General features: G+C 33.9%; 1 long non-coding RNA gene across 1 annotated transcript; it reads right to left on the minus strand.

The window, feature by feature from the left end:
* LOC119643834 lies at window positions 1–3,090 on the minus strand. The gene is made up of 3 exons (XR_005248451.1): window positions 2,893–3,090; window positions 2,506–2,813; window positions 1–862 (listed from the first exon to the last, which is right to left on the minus strand). It is a non-coding gene; the product is annotated as an uncharacterized LOC119643834 (long non-coding RNA).
* Between the last annotated feature and the right edge of the window lie 1,366 nt (window positions 3,091–4,456).

The raw sequence follows: 4,456 nt of genomic DNA on the forward strand, positions 1-4,456 counted from the left end.
AAAAAAAAAAAACAACTTAATAAATAAATAAATAAACAAATGTGTGGTAATGATAATAAATTTCACGACAATCTTGTCAAGACAATTAAAATACCGAAGTATTATATACGTTTACTATATTTTATTTATGGAATGCGCAGATGGTCTTACGAGCTTTTTTTCTACTTCTTCTTCTTCTTTTTCTTTACAATAAAATGCCATACTCTTTGCGAATTTCAAACAAGTACCTACCATAAAATACCCTACATACATAATGTCGCTTCGTATCATTATTCATATAAAACCTTTTGCAAAGTAAGCGTAAATCGTTGCGGGCGAAAACACGTTGGTCTACCAACGTTTCATCAAATCGAAATCTCGAAAATTACGATCTGTACGTTAAACGCCTGACGAACGGACAGACAAGCTTAGAATCACTTTCCGACTCGATTGATATAAGAAATGTTCAATTTATTTCAAGTTCTTCTGCGTGTTGCCGGCATCAGCACAAAGTTATTATACCCTTTCACCGCAACTAAAGTGTGTAGGGTATAACAAGACGCTATTAACAAGTTGACTAAACGAATACAAATCAACATTTGAATAGAAATGCACTGTACACGCAAAAGTCTTCTTTTTTCGGGGGGCAAAAAAAAAACAAAAAAAACAAAACTCACTTTTTCGGTTCCTCTTAATGATGATCAAACTTCATAAGGTTAGGCAACTGATGCAGTTAATCTTTCAACTAAATTATCTGAATAACAATCGATCTTTGCGTTTATTTATGTTTCCAATTTGATTTATCCGTCAAAAGAATGATAATCAACAAGTAAGAAAATTATCTGCGATCGTGACCGAATCTTTTATACTCATCGTCGTTATCCTATAATAGATGGAAGAAAAAGAGAAATATAAATTTGCATACTACATAAAGTAGAGTGGGCGTGGCTGGTTTTTCTTGTTTTTGTAAAATAATTTTTTGGAAGTTTACATCGTGTATCTATTGTAGTTTATGAGCAAAGAGCAGACGACACACGAGGTTGTGTGCCACAACTCTGTTGGGCTGACAAACAGACGGACCCGCTTAGGTGAATTACCTTTAATCCTCTGCACTTTCGGAAACTTGCTTCTGCGCGTTATAAATACATTGAGAAAAACTTAAAACGGTTACACTACAATATTGAGTAGGTGTGGTCAATTTTTTTCATTTTTGTACAGGCGTTACACCAACGCCAATAGAATATATTTTCATATTTTTGTACAATGATCTGCTATAGTTCATGACTAATGAGGGAAAAACTAATTTTTGATCCCTTTTGAAAAACAGAAATGTTCCCAGTTTACGTGATACTGTAGGCGCATCCTTCGACCGATTTCGCCCAACGTCGACACCAACCTACAGACGAACATGCTCAAACCGCTTTGCAGAATAAATTCACCCATCATCCCTGATGGTGATGGGTATAACAAGACTTGAGGAGAAACAGTACACCGGAAGTAAGGATCGAAATCCAAGTACACCTTCGAGCTTCCAATTGCTTATAACGATCTATCGATTTATTAAGTAATTCTATGATCAAATCGAAATAACTTAGCGAATGTAGCTCTTTTCGATTAATATAATGGGCTTCGCATGTTATTGATAGGATTTATTACAGCCAGTATTTATATATTACATTACATGTTGGGTCATATTAAACATTTTTCGCGGTTCTTTCTGCGGAATGCTGTTGATGTCCATATATCGAGCAACACTCATCTGATTGTCTCAAACGAACTTGTACTTAGAAAGTAAGATTTCAGCTTATATTTTTTATGAAGATAGTTTTCCAATTCCTTGCTCGTGTAAAAAATTATATTGATTCGAAAGTGGATGAAATATCTGAAGAAATACGCAATGTGAAGCTTTGTTACTGTGAAAGAAGTAAAAACGTTGCAAAAAAAAAGAAGAAATTTATAAAATATACTGTGAGAATGAGTGAATTGAGTGAACGAAGGACCCAGCACTAGATTGGAGCAGGCTACAAAAAGAAGCTCGATATCGCCGAAAAAACGGCAGACACTTTCATTGTGACCTATTATTATATTATTTTGAATTATATTTTATCATTTCGTTTCTAATATCGTAAATTCAACCGAGTTTGACTTTCTATACGTCGTTCTAATTAATTTAAAATATCCACAAATCGGTAACGCTTAACTTTCATCAATAACTAAAAGATCAAAGTGACAACGGTTCAGCTTCACTGACTTTGACGTGCCGCATCAGTGGCCTACCAGCTGCGCTGGTCAAGGTAAATAGCTTTGTCAATTGCTTGTTTTATCTGCTACCGTACCGCCGTAAGAGTACAAACTACAGGCAATCGTTTCGATTCACAGAAAAGAGAGTAGGATTACTACTGTATATATGTATGTTTATATATATATGAATACACATATGTCATCAGTCAACAAAAGAGCTGTGGAGAATGCCTACCACCAGCGCAATAATGAATACATTTTTTTAATATATTTAAGGCGATTTACCTGAGTACGGGTGGATTTTGCAGAGTTCTGTCTTTATCAGTTTGTCCTCTCAAGACATAGAGATATCGTGCCAAATTTAAAGTCGTTCGATACGCCAACGCTGCGAAGCAAAGCCCACAGAGCCTGCAGAGCCTATACAGAAAATCTGTAAAACCGATTCGTATTTCGAATCGTTATTCGTTTGATTGTTCTCTATTTCAATTCTACTCTCGCCGCTCTAGGAATCCGAATATTTTCCATAGATTAATTACATGCAATGATACTGTAAAGCGTTCGGCTTTAATTGATTATAAGCTGCTGTGGTTGTTCTGCACGCAAAAAAACCAATTTGACAGTCGCTGTTCTGAACATAAAAATCAAATAAGTGCAAAAACAAAGAATACTCACAAACGTCAATAGATTTGGGCAATTTAAGTGATTGTTGCCAGTGCTGACGATCTTCAAAGCTGCAACTAGCGTCTACGTTTTAAATTAAATGAAATTTAAAATCGAAACAATTGCAGAAAATTGTTGGCACAGACAACAAATAAACAAATGATTTTTTTTTTTATTTTTTTTTTTTTTTTTATTTCACGCTATCACTTTCACTTAATTTTGAACAAAATGGGAAAAAATCAAATATGAGAAAAAGGCAAAAAAAATACAACAAACCGGTAACTTGTAAAAGCGAATAACATTTAAGAGTCATAAACCGCAATTTAAATAAGTCGGAAACCAGAAAAATCGCGAATTTTTTATTTAAAAGAAATTTTTTCGTTTTATCGCTTTGTTTTTTTTCTATAATTTTTCGCTTATTGCCTTGCGTTATGTTTCGACAATACAACTTTTTCGTCTTTTTAACAATCGCTTACTAGAGAAGCTGCTGATAGGCTAGTGCTCCTTAACGGTTTTTCATTTGAAAGCGATCGCAATACTGAAAGACGCTTGAAAAACCCATTGTTCATCAGTTGTTTGAGATGAAAGAATAGAATAATAACGCTCGAGTCGGCTATTAAATATACATACTTAAGTATTAAAGAAAAATAAACAAATAATTTTTGAAAAAATAACAAAATAAAATTAGCAGCACCGCAACATACTTCTCGTAAAGTATTTGAAGGCAAGCAGTACACATGATGCAAATTGGAATTAAAAAAAAAAAAAAAATTTAAAAAAAAATATTTTTATTATAATTATTATAATTAATTTAATGAGAGAAAAAAATTCGAAGGTTATCTCACTTGAGATTTGCACCCACGACCATTGAGCTGTTAGTCGAGATCCGTAGCCTACTCGGCCACTCAAGCGGCTTTGAAGCGAAAATAAGGAATCATATTATCTGCATAGGGTAACGATTAAATCAACTTATGCAACCAATCGTTCGACTTTGTCTGGAGAATCCCACTTCAAAGTTCCTATTAAATATTCAAACGAAAAGAATGAATGAATGAATGAATGAATGTTGGAATTATTGTTCGAGTCGTTTTGCAAAATCATATTTCGAGAGAAACGGCTTTAACCGTAAGCTGGTCACGTGTCACGCGATATGACTCTCAGTCACATTTGAGAATCGTGGGAATAAACAAGACGTTACTGTTTACGCTTACATGCTTTACTTCTATTTATTTATGCATCCAAGCAAACTACACCTTAACATAAAATAAAACACACAGGTCATAATGTGACCGCATGATAAGATTGTTTATTTATTTATTTATTTTTTAAATTAATTAAATTCCACTAGTCTGCAGTCGCAGAACAATTAAAATGCACTTATTTATCTTTCCTGTTCTTACTTATCCTTCCTACTCTTACTTATCCTTCTTGGTCTTACTTATCTTTCCTGCTCTTACTTATCGAATCCTGTTCTTACTTATCCTTCCTACTCTCACTTATCGATTCCTGTTCTTACTTATCCTTCCTGCTCTTACTTATCCTTCTTGCTCTTACTTATCCTTCCTGTTCTTACTTA

Source organism: Glossina fuscipes, unplaced genomic scaffold (genome assembly GCF_014805625.2).
Source record: "Glossina fuscipes isolate IAEA_lab_2018 unplaced genomic scaffold, Yale_Gfus_2 64823, whole genome shotgun sequence".
In the NCBI taxonomy this organism is placed as follows: Eukaryota; Metazoa; Arthropoda; class Insecta; order Diptera; family Glossinidae; genus Glossina; species Glossina fuscipes.